The sequence below is a fragment of the Anabrus simplex genome, chromosome 2 (assembly GCF_040414725.1).
Source record: "Anabrus simplex isolate iqAnaSimp1 chromosome 2, ASM4041472v1, whole genome shotgun sequence".
In the NCBI taxonomy this organism is placed as follows: domain Eukaryota; kingdom Metazoa; phylum Arthropoda; class Insecta; order Orthoptera; family Tettigoniidae; genus Anabrus; species Anabrus simplex.
In genome coordinates this window covers 872,396,675-872,416,272 of record NC_090266.1, presented here as the reverse complement: position 1 = coordinate 872,416,272, position 19,598 = coordinate 872,396,675, and the positions used below count along the sequence as shown (strand labels likewise).

Genomic DNA, 19,598 nt, shown 5'->3' with positions numbered 1-19,598 from the left:
TCATAATCCATTAATTTATTTCTTCAAACTTCCTATTTATTTGTTCATATAGGATGTCCGACAGTTCGTATTAAGATCACGTACGGTTTTTAGAGAGATCTGAGTACATAAAGCTTTGATTATACCTCTATTTCCCAAAAATTGGGCGCAAGACTGGCGCTCTGGTCGCAAAAACAAATTACCATCACCCAGCGTGGCGTGCTTGTTCCTACGGTAAGTGCGCATGTCGTTAAGAAATAAATGACGTGGTGATGACATCCAGTCTCTTGATAGACAGCCGCAGTATTTACAGTGATATGTCATTTTCTTCTTCTTCTTCTTCTTCTTCTTCTTCTTCTTCTTTTCATTCATTCATGTCGTATCGGCCAACTTTGGACCACGTCATTTCAGCTGGCTACTTCTGGCTTCGATGTCTGCCCAGTGCTTCCGCGTGCGTTCTCAGTGTCGTTCTTTCCTCTCCTGCGTCCATGCCCTTCCTCTTTTAATTTTGGCTTGTCTCGGAAACCCTGGAACGCTTTCTGTTTCTTCTTAAGCGGGACACGTTCCTGGATGTCATTATTTGTGATTCCCACTTCTTCAAGGTCTCTATCCACCTCAATGAACCAAGCCCCTTTGGTTTTCTTCTGCTGAAAGAATGTTTTTTTTTTTTTTGCTAGGGGCTTTACGTCGCACTGACACAGATAGGTCTTATGGCGACGATGGGATAGGAAAGGCCTAGGAGTTGGAAGGAAGCGGCCGTGGCCTTAATTAAGGTACAGCCCCAGTATTTGCCTGGTGTGAAAATGGGAAACCACGGAAAACCATTTTCAGGGCTGCCGATAGTGGGATTCGAACCTACTATCTCCCGGATGCAAGCTCACAGCCGCGCGCCTCTACGCGCACGTTGAAAGAATGTAATGATGCGGTTGGTCAGTCTTGTTTGGTACATTCGTGTCACACGCCCATGAAAGATAATTCTTATTTTCCGAATGGTATCGGTAATCTTCTCTTCGTGGGTGTATAGTTCGTTGTTATGCCGCCTTTCGTTGGTTACCCGTTTCTCGACCAGGACTTTTTTGTTCTTTTCATTGTAAGACATCCTGAAGCGTATAAGACCTCTGGACGGATGACACTGCAGTAATGCCTCAGCTTTGCTTTGAGAGATATGTTGCATACGCTTTTGGTTAAATGGTACGTCATTTCCATTTTGTTTATCCGTAATGTACAGGCTTCTTTCTCTGACAAGTTTGGTGATTCCCAGACACTTGAACTTATCTACTCGTATCATTTTGTCTTGTCCCATTGTGAGCTCTCTGGGTGCCAGCTTGATATTAGTTAAAAATTTTGTTTTCTCAAAATAGATCTGTAGGCCTGCCTTCTCTGCTTGTGTTTTAAGCTGTAAATCCTGTCCCATGGCTGTGTTTAAGGAATAAGAAAAGTACAAGATCATCTGCAAAGGCTAGGCAATCAGTATCAAAATTTTGGTTTTGCACCCTAGCCTGAATTCAATTTTACCTCTTTGATTATTCAGTTCTTTGCGACACTCCCGGATGACCTTTTCAAGGACACAGTTGACGAGTAGAGGTGATAGTCCATCTCCTTGCTTAACTCCTGTCATGATTTCAAATGCGTCTGAAATCTCTCCCATAAATATTTTTGAAGTGGTGTTGGCCAATGTTTGTTGGATGATTATTCTGGTTTTGTTGTCTAGGCCAAATTTCTTTAAAATTCCGATCAGGGTAGTACGACCTATCGAGTCATATGCTCTCTTGAAATCTATGAATGTTACCACCAATTCTTTATTCCTGAGTTTCAGATAAGAAAGGATGGATTTGAGGTTCAATATTTGTTGATGCAAGAACACCCGTTCCTGAAACCCCCTTATTATTATTATCATTATCATTATTATTGTTACCGAGTTTTCGTGGATCACAGAGGTGAAATATGGGCTGGAATGGGTCTATCTACGAAAGTCAAAGATTCATTTAAAACTTTAAAATAATGGTTATACAGTATTTTTTTCAGATCTCAAATTTTAACAGAATTTTTCAAAAGAACAAACTTTCAGGTACAAAAATAGAAAACCCAAGGATTGGTAATTTACAAATATTGAGCTTCAACCACCTGATTTACAAGTTTCCAAAATTACTAAAGGTGTGTTTAGATAAGGAGAGAAATCTCCCAAAACACAATTTTCAAGAGCACTTTATTCCAACAGTTACAAATTTACGACCTTCCCAAGGCACCACTCAATATTACACAAATATCAGAAAAGAGCTTACATGCTCTAAAAATTCTACCTAGGAGGTTGCGCTCCCAAAACCCTACGGCCTACTAAAGGCACTTTGCACAATACCTTACAATTTCTGGCCTCTCTAGGCACAACCTACAATACCATCTTAATGACTTTTTAGTTTACAAGGGGTATCTAGTACCCAGTTTACTGGGCCTTCTTGAAAAGGAACAGGTTAAATTACTGGCCCAAACTCAACAGGGTATGGAGGCGTACACTTGCGCTCCTTGAAAACCAAGTTTACAACCCTACTTGGGCTTGTGGCCCGATGATGCAGAGGCGAATCCCACACTACTGAAGTGACTAGAAGAACAAGTTAATTGGTCATTTACAGGAGAAAAACAGTTACAAAATCGTAGTCACCTCAAGACAAATTGAAGGGGAATTCGAGAGGGTAACGCACTCTCTGTCTCCGATTTACAGTTTAAGTCTTTATCAAATTTTACATTAGAAAGAAGAAGGTTTACATTTTAGAAAATAGACGGTTACATAGTTAGTTTGCGGAGATAACTACTTAAATGGAAAAACTGTTGGCCATTACCTTAGCTGATGTTCTGCCTGCCGAAGATAGAGGCCCCTGCCTCCTGCCTTAACACACACACTCAGCAATTCGACGATCAATAAGACAAGTTAGCTCGAAAAAGCTATGGCTTTTATACCCGAGGGGAAGCTTCGAGAAGGCTCTAGACTAAATCCGGACACACCCTCTCATTTTTATTGGCAGATGAAATAGGTACAATAAACGTTTGATTGGGTGAAAAATAAATACATGAAATTTTTGATTGGTCAAAAACCAAAGCTGGCGGGATGAGAACGAAGTGTTGCAAACCTTGAAGTATCAAAAATAATGAAAGTCAATTCAGTTGGGAAAACCTATAAACACAAAACTTCTTTTACTTTCTAATTATTCCACTTTGCACTAGAGTGCATGACCTCAGTTTTTAGTGGAGACATCTATGGAGAAATGTGCAAACTTTCTGTGATACACCAAAACAAAACAAAGAAGTCAGTTTAGGAAACCTTAAAATGACCTATTACTCTGTCATTTAGTAGTGACATCTTCTGATCAATGTCCCAACTTCATGCACTAGCTGTTTCAAGTTTTGTATGATAGATAGCGTGCCTTAAGGAGCTTCATTTAAATGCATGGTGATGAGGTGTTATTATTATTATTATTATTATTATTATTATTATTATTATTATTATTATTATTATTATTATTATTATTATTATTATTATTATTATTATTATTTTACCAACTGTTGGGCCTCTCCCTTGTGGTAGGTAACACTTTTAACGCCTGAGTATGGAGAAGTCTCGCGGAGACATGCTGAACTTTCAGAAAATCACGTAATGTCCAAGCTTGTTATCAGAAGTCACTAATTTGGTTTGGAATGCCACCTAGTGACCTGGAATGAACTCTCTTTAATGGAATATTGTTAGGGGCTGATACCCGTTCGCCACGGATACCTTGTTTTCATCTATGGTTTTCTTTATTTTTGTAAAAGATAGGTTTCTACGAGTGTAGTCTCCCGAGCGGGTGTAATGTCATAAGGAAGTACGAGTGTAGACACTCGTTTCCCTCGTTTCGCTTGTTCATATTGTATTACTGTGACTAAGCTTTTCTAAATTTATTTTATTCCTTCTTGCTTTTCGGTCATGTACTTTCCTGGTCTTAGTCGAAATGTAATATGGCTTATTCTCTAAGTCTCCGGACCTTCTGCCCCATTAGATTTTATTGTAGTCATGTCACGGGAGTGCTTGAGTGGAATCTGCATCCCATTCTATTTGTTTTTTGCCTTTTTATATTGAACATTCTATTTAAATGACTCTTGGCATTGCATTATGAGCTACAGCTACTCTTTCGTCCGGATCCTTCTAATCCAAATGTTGTGTTGTTGCTTCGCTGTGAAATAAGGGCAACGAGAGTCGAAAGGGTAAAAGCTTGTACGCTAAGATTCATTGCTTCTCTTTGGGAAAGTATTAATGAGGTACTTGGATGTGGTTAATAGGCCCTTAGATTTGGAATTCAACCTCACTTTGAAGTGTAAACTTTATTCTTGGAAGCTCACACTTCTTGTGCCATATACCAAAGACTGTCTTACCATGGCAAAGGCTAATAAGTTTTGTGAATTGGGAGCTATCTCTCCCCAGACACTAACGAAGCTCTAAATCTAGTTTTGTAATAGACTCTTACTTATCATTGTTAAAGCCCTTTTATAAGTATTTATCCATGTTATTGTTGTTTTAGTCGTTTTTTTCTTTTGGAAAAGGAAAAGAAAGAACAAAAATTCAGTTAGGAAATATATTCAAAATCTGAAGATTATTGGTGTGGTTATTTTATCCACTATCCTAGTGTCTGCCGCTTCTTCCTCTCTACTGCCCTTGTGCGCGTAACAATTATTATTATTTTTTATACATCGTTATGCCCTACTCAGGAGCACGGTTGAACTTGCTTAGCTGATGTGTTGACCTTCTTCTCCTCCCAAAATATCTTCACCCTCTCGCTGAGCTTCCTCCTTCGTTCTTCTGTCCAAGTTATATTAGCTCTGGTGTTGGGTTTGTCTTCAAAGTGGTGATTGTCGATTTTGGTTCCGAATTTACATCTGCCCTGTACAATGTCTTCTGAGATGTTAATTTCCTGGAGATCTGTTTCATTTTCACGAAGCCAGCTGTTCTTGGTTTTAGACGAAAGGGCCAGGCTGAGAATTCTTTTAGTTAGCCTGTTAGTGTTCATTCTGATAATGTGTTCATAAAATTTCAATCGTCTTTTCCGCAAAGTGTTAGAATTTTTTTTCAGAATGACAAGATATCTCCTGGGATGATTTTTTTCGCCATATTCCATCTATACAAACTGGGTCAAAAAAAATTCGTAAAATTTTCCTTTCTTGTTTCTCAATGTCTTTGGTTAAAGATCAGCCATGATTAAGGTTTCTGAGGCATATAACACTTCAGGTTTGATCACTGTATTATAGTGTCTAAGTTTTGCATTCCGAGATATTGATTTTTTTATTATACCTGTTCCAAGTGATCCTGTATGCTTTCTGTAATTTGGAAATTCTTTCTTTATTTGCTTCGCGGTTTAAACCAGAGGGCTGAATAATTTCTCCCAAATATTTAAATTGGTTCACTTGAAAAATTTTGCCGAATTTAGTTATCATAGGTTGTCCATGTAAGTATCCTAAGGTTCTTTCCATGTACTGAGTTTTCTCATACGAAATTTGAAGTCCCGTTTTGATGGCAATTTCATGTAGTTTTTCAATGGAATGAATTGCTTCATGCCTATTATTGAAAAGGATTGCTGTGTCATCAGCAAAGGCCATACATCGCACGTGAATTCTGTCTTTACATAGTCTTCCAAGGGTTATTCCTTTAGTTCCCTTTTCCCAGGTCCTGATTACTTTCTCAAGTACCAAGTTAAACAGTAACGGCGATAAACCATCCCCTTGATGGACCCCTGTGTTAACAGGAAAAGGCTCAGATATTTCGCCTAGGAATTTAACTTTTGAAGTAGTGCCAGTTAATGTTTGTTTGATTATTTCTCTTGTTTTTTTATCCACTTGAAATTATTCTAGAGTATTGAAAAATGTTTGACGGTCTATAGAGTCATATGCTTTTCTGAAATCCACAAAAGTAATGACTGTCTGGTTTTGCACATTTGGAGAATAGTTTTGAGATTAGGGATTTGTTCTGTACAAGATCTTCCTTTTCGGAAACCTGCCTGGTATTCACCAATTAGATGGTCTGTTTGTTTCTCAAGTCTAGTGAGCAGGGCTTTGGAAAAAATTTGTAAGCAACTGGCATCAAGCTAATTCCTTTATAATTATTGATGTTCGTTTTATCCTCTTTCTTGTGTAGTGGATGGATTAGCGCACATCTCCAATTTTCCGGGATTTCTTCAGTGATCCAGATGTTCTCAGGAATCGGGTGGATTTTCCGGGCTACGCTGTCACCTATCTTCAGCATTTCGGCAATTATAGCATCTTCCCCCGGGGCTTTGTTATTTTTGAGTCCATAGATTATTTCTTTGACTTCTTCCAGTGTTAGGGGTTCTGAATCTTGATTAGATAAGGGTTTCTCAAAGGTGAATTGTTCTTTAGGGGATTCATAGTTTAAAATATCCTGGAAATAAACTGCTAGAAGTTTGCAGTTCTCTTGATTATTTGTTTGCAATGCCCCATTTGGGCGTTTGGAGCAAAGACCAGGTGCGTGATAATTTGATAATTCTTCTCTGATTGCTTTGTAGAAGTTTCGTGTATTGCTTTTTGTAAAATCTTGTTCAATTTCTGCCAATCTGTAGTGTTCGTATTTGCGTTTTTCAGACCTGATAATTTTTTATGTTTATTTCTGTATTTTGGTGAATTCCTGCCAGGTTTGTTCAGTTTTATGAGAATTCCAATTCTGCCAGGCTTTAGTTCTAAAGTTTATGGCCTTGTCGCAGGTTTCATTCCACCACCTATGTTTGCGTTTCCTGGGTGGTGTGCCAACATTTCGAGAAGCCTTCAAAATTATGTCTTTGAGTTCTAACCAGTTCGAAGGATTGTGAGTAGGAATACTTTGAAGGAAAGTACTAGTGTTCTGTTTAAGAAATTCCGGATCGACACGCAGGTTTTTTGTTATTCTGCGTTTGGACCTGTTTGGTTGAAATTTGACCTTGATTAAGGATAGATGGTGGTCAGAGTCAATGATCCCTTTTAACTTTAACATTCATAATTTCTATTTGATTTTTCTTGGAAATACCCACATGATCTAGTTGAAATTCTCCCAAGTGAAAATTTGGGGATCCCCAGGTTGCTTTCTTGTGTGGAAGCGCCAGGATATGTGTTGACATTAATTTGAGATCAAAATTTTTGCAAAAAAATCAATTAATCTTTCTCCATTTTTATTAGTTCTATTGTGCGCTGGGTATAGTCCTACAATGGTCCTGAATTTCTTTTCTCTACCAATTTGGGCATTGAAATCTTCTAATAGAATCTTTATGTGATGATTTGTAATTGTGGCTGTAGTTCCTTCTAGCAGTTCCCAGAAGTCTTCCAACATTTGTGGATCTTTTTGATTTTAGTTATTGGTGGGTGCATGCGCATTAAGTAATGTATAAGCTTTGTTTCCTGATTTAATGGATAGTGTTGAAATTATTTCAGAAGGCGAAGAAAAGTACTGAGTTTACAATGTTTCTTCTTACAGTGAATCCTGTGCCAAATTGTAATGGTCTCTTATGAAGGGAGATTGCTGGCTTGCCTTTGTAAATTCTATAATTTCCTGAGTCAAAATGATTTTCATCCGTGTGTCTGGTTTCCTGAAGTGCTAAAATTTGGATGTTTAAGTTATCTAACATGTCTGTTAATTGTCTTAACTTCCCAGTTTTCCGAAATGTGTTGATGTTTAGACTACCAAAGAAAGTTTTGCATTTTGGGCGAAGAGATTTGGGAAGCTCCGATACATTCCCGCATGATGTTCTCGATCCCCCAGAATCCGATGACCGAGAAAAACTAGAATGTCTACTAGGGCCTGGGTAGTTATATTGTAAGTTGATTCCATCATGCTATCAAATTAAAAGTATTGGGGACATCGATCTATGTCGGTGTCATGGTTACAACTGAAGTAGTGAGCTTCAGAGGTTGCTGAAGATGTTGGCGAGCTGTGCCTCTTTTGGGTCCGCGAGAGGTATTTTATTTCCCTCAAACCCTCCGGACAAGTCCGGCGAGCATCCCGATCCGCCACCTGGGACGCGCCCGATAGGGGAACAGGCTGAAACCCCCACGAGAATTATTATTATTATTATTATTATTATTATTATTATTATTATTATTATTATTATTATTATGTTTCGTATTTCTTAAGGAAGCGCATACTCATTAAACTATTGAAAATTAGATCATTTAATAAATTTTGTTCCTCCAATCGATCTATAAGCCCTATCACAACGTTATTCAGTGTGCCTTGTCCTTCAATCTACAGAGAAATCTATTATCATATTCTTAAAAGTATTTTGTTGCCGTATTTTCAAAATTATCCTTGTAAAATATGCACTGAACAATCTTTTTCAGAATTACTATTGAGGAGAATTCGTTTTGTTCTAAAGTCAATAATCAGGTTAACAAACTGAACCTCATGGATAAGACATTTGAACTCTAAAATGAATGAATTTGTTTTACGGCGCGCCGACACAGATAGGTCTTACGGCGACGATGGAACAGGAAGTGGCTAGGAGTGGGAAGGAAGCGGCCGTGGTTTTAATTAAGGTACAGCCCCACCATTTGCCTGATTTGAAAATGGGAAACCACAGAAAACCATCTTCAGGACTGGTTTTGAACCCACTATCTCCCGAATACTGGGTACTGGCCGCACATAAGCGATTGCAGCTATCGAGCTCGGTAAACTTCCTGTTTAAGGAGTGAGTTTCAGACTATAGACGGCACTAGGAAGACCAATGTTGCAAACATTAATGCAGTTAACTTGAAAACTCTAGTAGAAGTCATCATCATCATCATCATCATCGGTTTACCCTCCAGGGTCGGCTTTTTCGGACCCAGCGAGGGATCCCACCTCTACCGCCTCAAGGGCAGTGTCCTGGAGCTTCAGACTCTTGGTCGGGGATACAACTGGGGAGAATGACCAGTACCTCTCCCAGGCGGCCTCACCTGCTATGCTGAACAGGGGCCTTGTGGAGGGATGGGAAGATTGGAAGGGATAGGCAAGGAAGAGGGAAGGAAGCGGCCGTGGCCTTATGTTAGGTACCATCCCGGCATTCGCCTGGAGGAGAAGTGGGAAACCACGGAAAACCACTTCGAGGATGGCTGAGGTGGGAATCGAACCCACCTGTACTCAGTTGACCTCCCGAGGCTGAGTGGATCCCGTTCCAGTCCTCATACCACTTTTCAAATTTCGTGGCAGAGCCGGGAATCGAACCCGGGCCTCCGATGTTGGCAGCTAATCACGCTAACCACTACACCACAGAGGCGGACAGTAGAAGTCATGATTTAAATGGTTTATTTAAAAGACAGTTTTGAGAAAACAAGCGATAAACTTATAGGCTGCCCACCAAGTCTTATCACATGGGAATACATTTTAATTCGTAATTGGGTCAATTTTATAAATATCTTTAAAAATTAATTGATATGAAAGTGAATGGTCATTTCGATTTAATGCAGTAGAAATGTTTTTTTTTTTTTTTTTTTTTTTTTTTTTTTTACGATTTGGTCTTAATGGCACGCAGTGCTTGAAAGCCTGCAATCTAATATCTTGGAACTTACAAATACTGTAGATGCAATGAATATGATACAAAAATTAGCCTTTCCAACACTTTCTATTTTTTTACAAGTGGTTAAACGTCGCACTAACACATCGAAGATTTTCGGCGATGCAAGGATGGAAATGGGCTAGGACTGGGAGGGTAGCGGCCTTTGCTTGAATTAAGGTATAGCCCCAGCATTTGCCTGGTGCGAAAATGGGAAATCACGGAAAACCATCTTTAAGGATATTGATATGGGATTCGAACCCACTAATTCGCGAATTCAAGCTTATAACTAAGCGACCCGAATTGTACGGCCAACTCGCTCGGTCCTTTCCAAGAATAAAGTGATGTCAGTAGGGAAAAATCCTGACAGAATTGAATGTCTGGTTGGGAATACAAAACTGGAATAAGCAGATCATTTCAAGTATTTAGGATGTATAATGTAGTATAGTGCCGGCCCCTCGGTGTAGGGGTAGCGTGCGTGCCTGTTATCCCGCGGCACCGTGTTTGATTCCCGGCCAGGTCGGGAATTTTTACCTGGATCTGAGGGCTGTTTAGAGGTCCACTCAGCCTACGCGATTAGAATTGAGGAGCTATTTGACTTTGAGATGGTGACCCCGGTCAAGAAAGCCAAGCATAACGGCCGAGAGGATTCGTCGTGCTGACCACACGTCACCTCATAATCTTCAGGCCTCTGGGCTGGGCTGCGGTCGCTTGGTAGGCCAAGACCCTGCACGGCTGTTGCGCCATGGGTTTATTTATTACTTATTTATTTTATTTATTTTAATGTAGTACAGTAAGTGAGATTGAATCAAGGTGCAGTAGGGCTAATGCATTGAACTCTCAGTGGCGATCAACAGTATTCTGGAAGAAAGAAGTCAGCACCTTCTTACCGGTCTGTTTCCAGACCAACTTTGCTTTACGGGAGTGAAAGCTCGGTAAACTCACGATATCTTATTCATGTGCGCCTCTGTGGTGTAGTGGTTAGCGTGATTAGCTGCCACCCCCGGAGGCCCGGGTTCGATTCCCGGCTCTGCCATGAAAATTTGAAAAGTGGTACGAGGGCTGGAACGGGGTCCACTCAGCCTCGGGAGGTCAAGTGAGTAGAGGTGGGTTCGATTCCCACCTCAGCCATCCTCGAAGTGGTTTTCCGTGGTTTCCCACTTCTCCTCCAGGCGAATGCCGGGATGGTACCTAACTTAAGGCCACGGCCGCTTCCTTCCCTCTTCCTTGTCTATCCCTTCCAATCTTCCCATCCCTCCACAAGGCCCCAGTTCAGCATAGCAGGTGAGGCCGCCTGGGCGAGGTACTGGTAATTCTCCCCAGTTGTATCCCCAGACCAAGAGTCTGAAGCTCCAGGACACTGCCCTTGAGGCGGTAGAGGTGGGATCCCTCGCTGAGTCCGAGGGAAAAGCCGAACCTGGAGGGTAAACAGATGATGATGATGATGATGATGTTCTTATTCATAAGTTAGAAGGTTTTTTTTTTCTAGTTGCTTTACGTTGCACCGAAAAGTTAGAAGTAACAGACATGAAGGTAGCAAGAATGGTTGCTGGTACAAACAGGCGGAAACTGTGACAGTGGGTACTCGAAATAAGGAGATAAAGGCTAAGTTAGGAATGAACATGATTGACGAAGCGGTACGCATAAACAAGCTTTGGTGGTGCATCATGTGAAGCGAGTAGAGAAGGATAGGTTATCTATAGGAATAATGGATTTGGTCATGGAGGTTAAAAGAAGTAGAGGGAGACAAATGCGACGATGGTTAAGACTCAGTTTCTAATGATCTAAGAATAAGATGTATGAGACTAAACCAGACTACACCGGGCGAGTTGGGTAGTTCGTGCGCAACCTCGGTCGAGGTAACACGGCAAGCAGCCAAGCGGTGACAGTGAGCTAGTGCGAAAGTCATTGCGACTTGTGTTCTCGTTACATCCTTGGAACTAGCCTCAGTACTAATATGACAAGTATACGGAAAAATACTATTAAATGTGTGTTTGAGGATAGGAATAATAGGCCTACTCCACTGGAAATTCATCGATGGATAGGAACAGAACTCAAACTTAACAAGGACCAAATTATAGCCATTCAACTTCATAATGGGGAAAATGCAGTGTATATTAAATTAGTCTCTGTTGTACTATATGAAAACTTATTATCCCGGCATGAAGGTGTGAAAGTTTTCCGTCTTTCTACTGGTCTTTCAACTAATGTGACAATTACTGTTGCGGACACCTCTACTAAGCGAGTGCGTGTATTCAACTTACCACCTGAAGTAAACAACGAACGGCTTGCCCGCGTGCTGTCAACTTACGGGCTGGTCAAGGACATTCGGGACGAGAAGTGGAGTGACCCCTACGAATTTTCTGACGTGAGTAACGGCATTCGTGTTGTCAATATTGAACTTAAGTACCCTATACCCACTCAACTAACTGTTAATGACTGTAGAATTCTCCTAACGTATGAGGGCCAACTGAAATCATGTTTTTACTGTAAGGAAACGACACATTTACAAGTAGATTGTCCGCACCGTAGAAGCCGACCGGCTTTGAACGTCAAGCAGCCGACATACAGCACTGTGTTGACTGCTTCTGACGGAACTGGCAATATAAATAACATTACTGAGGATGGTCGAGACGTTAGTTCACCACCACTTCCTAGCTTAGAAGGCCTTAATACTTCACATTCAGATCTCACAGACATAGACAACACCATGGAACCAGCCGCACAGCACATTAACACAGATGAACCAGCTTCACATATACAGGATATTTAAGAAGTAGTACTAGGACCTTCCGCTGAGGGACACACACATAAGATAGTGACAGGCCAGACTGTTGAACAGGGACAAGAGGATAGCAAACTTAATGTTAATGCGGCCACCGTAGTGAAATGCCCCTCATGGGCGGAACAGATGGACGTACTAGAAGACAATGAGCCCCAATTACATAAACTCCTTCCAGTGGACATTCATCATGAGCCTGCCAACCATACGATGCCGTCACACCAACACCAATTAGTGCCTGTAGATGTCACTAAAGACTCTGCAGTCGCACCTACTAATATTGACATCGTACAGCAACTTGAGTCTACACTAACACCTGACCTGAGAACGGACTTAGTAGCCGTAGAACAACGAATATTACCTACTGGAAACCTGGATAATAAAACACCCACGCCTATAGTTCCTAAAGATTCGTTCACTCTAACAACGAAAGCTGCCAGTAAAAATAGTGCTCGAGAGGGAGCTAAGCCGTATCGTACACAACCCCGCAGTACTTCCCGAAGCCGTCGCAAATCTCCAGAGGCTCGTAAATAGATTGCTAATGGGACGCACTTTTGATAGGATATTGTGTACAAGGGAGTTGGTTATATTGCTGATGGTGCAGATTCTGACTCTCGCTACTGTGAACATCAATGTCATCCAAAGCCACCTTAAATTTCAAGTGTTTGAACGATTTCTTCGTTCTAATGATATTGACATTGCTTTTTTACAAGAAGTCGCACTCCCTGTGTTACCCATATCCTCATACTTCAACCAATATATAAACATTGGCAATGCTAGTAGGGGAACAGGATTCCTTACCCGACACGACCTGGAACTGGAAGATGTGCACAGTCACCCTTCAGGAAGGATCATATCTGGACACATTAATGACACTACGCTAATAAATATTTATGCACCATCAGGGAGCCACAACCGTGTTCAACGTAAGAACTTCTTTCAGAACGATATACTCCAACACCTGCATAATATGAAAGAAAAAACAATCCTCGCCGGGGACTTTAATTGTGTTCAACGAACAGAAGATTCGACGGGGCAAACTTATGCGGCCAACCCTGCCTTAAATGATCTCATAACCTCATTAAACCTGATCGATGTTGTGGATATGTTGCATGTACCCCTTCCCCACTATACCTACATCCAGTATAACTCCTCCTCCCGCCTTGACCGTATGTATGTTTCCCGAACACTCATTCACCCTAGAACTTACGAGGTGATCCCCGTTAGCTTCACCAATCACCACGCAGTTGTATGTAAAATAAATTTCCCACACAAAGTATACTATATAGGGAGAGGGTACTGGAAACTGAACTGCTCACTGCTACATTATGATCAATGCACGGAAGCTTTTCTAAGACAATGGAACAAATGGTTACTTCAGAAATGTAAATATAGCGATAGTGCAGAATGGTGGGACCAGTTAATCAAACCGGGGATAAGAAGACTCTTCAAAAATATTGCGTATCAAAAGGCCCAAGAGAGACGCGATACAGCTGACTTCTATTACAGGGTTCTCCGACAGCTCCAGGAGAGGAATAACGCTGGCGAACGAAATTACCATGAGATTACAGATGTTAAAGATAAACTGTTGACGGTACAGCAGAGGACGCTCACAAAATTAAACGTAACCCTGAAGGATCAAACGGCACTACCTGATGAGGTTGCAAGTGTCTATTATATTGCACGTACACAGCGAGAGCAACAACGCCGGTACATTCATACAATAAGATCGTCCAATGGAAGAGAGGTGACGTCACAAGAAGACATCAGAAGAGAGATTTCCTCATGTTATCAACAATTCTATGCCAAGGAATCTATCGATGTACACGAAGTCAATACTTTGCTTCAGTCCTGCGATGCCCACCTTACTCCAGCAAGTAAAGAACTGCTTGGCATGGACATTACTGATGATGCAATTCAAGCCATCATAAAAATTCTTCCGACCAATCGCTCTCCAGGAATCGACGGGGTCCCTTATGAATTTTATAAACAGTACTGGTTTATTATTGGCAAAGAATTTTGTGACGTTATCCGCACTATCTTGAGACGTCGTTCCCTATGTAAAACCCACTATGAAGGTATCATAGTTCTCATCCCCAAAAAGAAAGGAACCCTTCAGGTGGAGGACTTCAGGCCTATTACTCTCCTATGCAGTGATTATAAAATACTAACCAGAGTGTTATCCCGTCGTATGAAGACAGTCCTCATAGATGTAATTGGACCCGAACAGTGTTGCAGCGTTCCCGGACGTACAATTTTGACCAGTTTAAGAACACTACGTGATATCCATCTGAAAACGGCCTCTCAGCCGAGTGACCACCTCAGTCTCCTGAATATAGATCTTGATAAAGCATTTGATCGTATTAGCCATCAGTACCTCTACATCGTTTTAAAGCACTTCCAATTCCCTGACACAGTGATCGATTACATTCGAATGATAAACTGCCACTCTATATCTCGAATCCTTGTTAACGGATTCCTCTCGACGCCCATACCGATAGAAAGATCAGTAAGACAGGGATGCCCCCTCTCCATGTTACTCTTTGTCATAGGGCTGGAACCATTTATTAGGACACTTCAATCAAAGTTACAAGGATACAGAGTGAATATCCATAACTTTTCAATGTGTGTTTACGCAGATGACATATCGATATTAGTCAGAGGTGAACAGGACATTCAACATATCTCTCAAGCTCTCAGCACATACAGCGCCGGTTCAGGGGCGAAAGCCAATCCAAGGAAAACTACTTTACTGAACTTAAACGATGGGCCCGACATCGTACAGAAGGACTGGTTTAACATTGTTGATGAAGTGAAGATCCTTGGTATTAAATGGACAAAGACTGTGATAGGTACTTTAGAAACCATCTGGGCTACTGTTATTGCTAATGTTAGGGGTGTGATGATGAACTTTCGTACACGAAATTTGAATATAACTCAACGGATTGTGGTGACAAACATCTATGCTCTCTCAAAGGTTTGGTACTTAGCTCAAGTGTTCCCGCTACCCAACAACTTTGAAAGCCAGCTCTCAAAATATATTGGCTGGTTCATCTGGCAAGGCTATTTATTTAGAGTACAACGGGAACAGCTGTATCTCCCATGTAAACTTGGTGGATTAGGACTCATCGCACACGGAACGAAATGCCAAGCTCTACTTCTTAAAAATGATATTTCTATATTATTACAATCGGACAATTTCTCGAAGGCACTGTACAAAGACACTTGGAGCCCAGATCCCTGTGACTCTAGTTCCTTGCCGAAAATGTTTAGAGATCACCAACTGAAACTCCAAAAGTTCGTCAGTGAACTCCCGTCTGGAACGAATGCTACTACCAAGACCATCTACACTATGTTACGACGAGCTGTGCACTTCACCCCGCGGATTGAGTCCACGGCACTCTACACCCACTGGTCAACGGTGTGGGTCAACTTTAGCCGTATGAAACTCTCGTCACACGCACGTTCCCAAATATTCCTTTTCCTAAACAATCTGGTACCAACAGCACAACGTCGCTACCAAATACATCTGGAACAATCACCCTGGTGTACGGTGTGTGGTCAGATGGACACAGTGATACATCGCTTGACAACATGCACACATGCCGTGCGCACATGGAGCTGGTGTAAACGACAGGTGTGTCGCCTCATGAACCTTCCTCTTGGAGACATCGATGACAGGAAACTGATTCGCCTGTCTGTAACGGCCTTTCCTCAGATAAAACAGCAAGCGATTGTATGGCTCCTAGATCACTACATTACATACATGTTGGACAGTGTTGATGGTGTCATACTACCGGCTCTCTTGTACCACCTAAGGAAAGAGAGATGGAAACTGAGTGAAAGTGGACAGCTAGAAGATAGATATGGCCATTACTTGAACTGTCTTGATATATAATGTGTCTTTGTGTTTTTACGTTTTAGTTTTGAATGAACACCTCGAAGGTATCAGTGATTTTTTTTTAATACCAGACAGTGCATGAACAAATGAACTATTTCAACACTATTTCACCAAAACCTGGCAAGTGCCGATTTATTTCATGTGTGAATGTAAATATTGAAGTATAGAATAAATAAAAATCGTTGGCTGAAAAAAAAAGTTGGCCGTGCGGTTAGAGGCACGCAGCTATGAGCTCGCATCCGGGAGATAGTGGGTTCGAACCCCACTGTCGGCAGTACTGAAGATGGTTTTCCGTGGTTTCCCATTTTTACACCAGGCAAATGCTGGGGCTGTACCTTAATTAAGGCCACGGCCGCTTCCTTCCCATCCCTAGGCCTTTCCTGTCCCATCAACGCCATAAGACCTATCTGTGTCGGTGTGACGTTAAGCAAATAGCGAAAAAACGAGGCCACAGAGCTGGTAAAAAATAGAGGATTGTGGATGCGTTTAATAAATTAACAAAGGCTTGCAGACTGACCGACAGTCTATAATGAATATGTATGTATGTATGTATGTATGTATGTATGTATGTATGTATGTATGTATGTATGTATGTATGTATGTATGTATGTATGTATGATTTCTTTAACCCTGGAAGATGTATGTCTTCACACATTTATAAATCTCGATTGCATATCAAGGCGCTTCTAACATGAGTGTGTGTTGCCTTTAAAACATGAGCTCAGCAATGAACTATTCGTAATGTTGTATTAAAAGCAAAATACATTATTTTATTTGTGATATCATTCCATATTTCATTCACAGCGGTATGTAATACAGTGTAAAAGAATTGACCAGGTTTTTTAGGTATTAATAAGACATTACATACCGAATAAAAGTTGCCTTATGAAAAATATTAAATTCTATGGTCTCAGTTACATTGCGTGTAATTAATATTTTAATTGGCAATTCAGATTCTGTCCCTGAAGTATCAGTAATTTTATTGTATTCCTCTTCGTTCTAGTCTCAAAATGGTCTACGTTAGTCCGAAGAAGTGTATCTCTATGTTTGTTTGTGTATTTAGTCACTATATAGACTAATGTTCTGCATTACAGGTAAGTCACGGAGCCTGGCTGGACTTAATGAGAAAATAGTCACTTAATGCACTAATTTTCTGTATTGCAGGTAAGTTGTGGAGACTGGCTGGACTGAATGAGAAAAGACTCTCGAACTTGTACAGTGGCCGATCATACAACCATTGTCCTCTGACGAAAGGAAGTGACTCAGAAGGATCCGGAGTGAGTACCAAGCCGTGTTTATAAACAGTGGAATGGATCACTATATATGTATGATTTGGGACCTTGAATCAGGACTACATTCCATACTTCGTTCAAGTCACGCTCCTTAGTATTCTGAGAACAAATTCGTTTTTCTTCATATATGATTTTTTTTTGTTAGTGGCTTCTCGTCGCACCGACACAGACAGGTCTTTATTTTTTGCTAATTGCTTTACGTCGCACCGACATAGATAAGTCTAATGGCGGCGATGGGTCAGGGAAGGGCTGGGAGTGGGAAGGAAGTGGCCGTGGCCTTAATTAAGGTACAGCCCCAGCATTTGCCTGGTGTGAAAATGGGAAACCAGGGAAAACCATTTTCAGGGCTGCCGACAGTGGGGTTCGAACCTGCTATCTCCCGAATACTGGATACTGGCCGCACTTAAGCGACTGCAGCTATCCAGCACAGACAGGTCTTATGGCGACGATGGGATAGGAAAGGTCTAGGAGTGGGAAGGAAGCGGCCGTGGCCTTTATTAAGGTACAGCCCCAGCATGTGATTTGTGAGAAAATGGGAAACCACGAAAAACATCTTCAGGGTTACCGACAGTGGGATTCGAACCCACTATGTCCCGGATGCAAGCTCACAGCTGCGCGTCCCTAACCGCATGGCCGACTCGCCCAGTATATATCATTTGTAAGATCATTACTCTTGCACCTACTTCCCCAAAATAATGGTTTTCTTTACTACTATATTCTGCACAGCAGACGATCGTGAGCGTACATATTATGCTGTACCTGATATAACATGGAACATTGAGACGTAGAATTTTACTATGTGAAGTAAAAGCACTAATTGCAATGAATAATACAATAAAACGGACGTCTCGCTTGCTCTAATTACCTTTTATAAATTGTGTAAATTTTTCTAGATCTCGTTAAAGCATGCCATTGCATACCTATATACTCATATTGACTTTTTTATGCCAAAGCCTCCAAATTTTGGTCACATATTAACAATATTCATAGCTATATGAGACTGTAGAATATTTACATTTGATAAATATTCACTTCTTTACTTATTTTAAATGAATTACAAATATATATTTTAATAACATATAATGATTTAGAAACAGAACAATTTTAAGCGATACTAAAAGTTGTAGCGTTTTAAACATACATCTATATACCAGGAGGCTCGCGAGCGCCGTTTTTCTACTTACAATTGTCCTGCATGCACTAGCGATAGATAGGATGCCTAATCATTTGTTTTTCGAGGAGTGCTACAACATGCTACAACATGCTATATTGTGGATGTTGGGAAACAAATAGCAGTCATTTTACTTCACACGTTCCATAACAGGGTGCATTTGTAAAAACGCCAAATGTGCAGACAAGAAAATGTAATAACTTATTAATTTATGCAAGTGTAGACATTCCACTCTATAAAAGAGTTGTCTGTATGAAACAAAAACTAATACTGTTCGGCAAAATACGTGTGTAGAAGCTTTGGCTGCATTCTCACCAGATTCTCCACAGATTAAAATGATATCTGTGTATTCGTCGTTGCTGAACGCTCTAGCCATCTCCAATATGAAGACAGAAAATGTAGTGCTGCTGTACACTAGTACATACATCTGCCTAGTACTATGTGGTCGTAAACAAGGTTTACTAATCCAAGGGGTTGCATTAGACGGGTAGCGCTGAGGAACATGCTGCGAGCGACCGTCCGGTTGTTATCTCTTCATATTCTGACGTAACCTGCCTGCTGATAGTACTGCCCCTGTGAAAGTAAGTTAGTAAACATCTCATTCATCATTCGCGCATGCGGGACATTTATAAGTAGAAAGTACGGCACTCAAGAGCCGCCTGGTATATAAAATAAGAGTTTTGTTTGTACATTGCTCAGAACTTAATAAAGAGTGTCTTTTCTATACCGGTCATATCCATAGCAACAAGGAAATGCACTTTTTAATTTTCCGTCATCTCTGTCTGTCTGTCTGTCTGTCTGTCTGTCTGTCTGTCTGTCTGTTTGTATTTATGTGTGCGCATCACGAGAGAATGGCTGAAGAGAATTTAATGAAAATCGGTATCTAAAGTTGGGTAAGGAAGCACTACAATCTAGGCTATAATTAATTTTATTCACGTTGAGT

The 19,598-nt window shown here is 40.9% G+C and overlaps 1 protein-coding gene across 11 annotated transcripts in view; it reads left to right on the top strand.

The window, feature by feature from the left end:
• LOC136863154 (uncharacterized) overlaps window positions 1-19,598 on the top strand; it is a 989,332-nt gene that overhangs the window by 743,587 nt on the left and 226,147 nt on the right. For 2 of the 11 annotated variants that reach the window (XM_068225869.1, XM_068225871.1), the window contains one exon: window positions 17,357-17,469. The exons of 8 other annotated variants lie outside the window; for them this stretch is intronic. The gene's annotated coding sequence lies outside the window, so the exon portion shown is untranslated. Of the gene's footprint in view, window positions 1-11,363; window positions 11,878-17,356; window positions 17,470-19,598 lie in introns of those variants that run through there. One more of the 11 variants, XM_067139499.2, reaches the window with a different exon arrangement.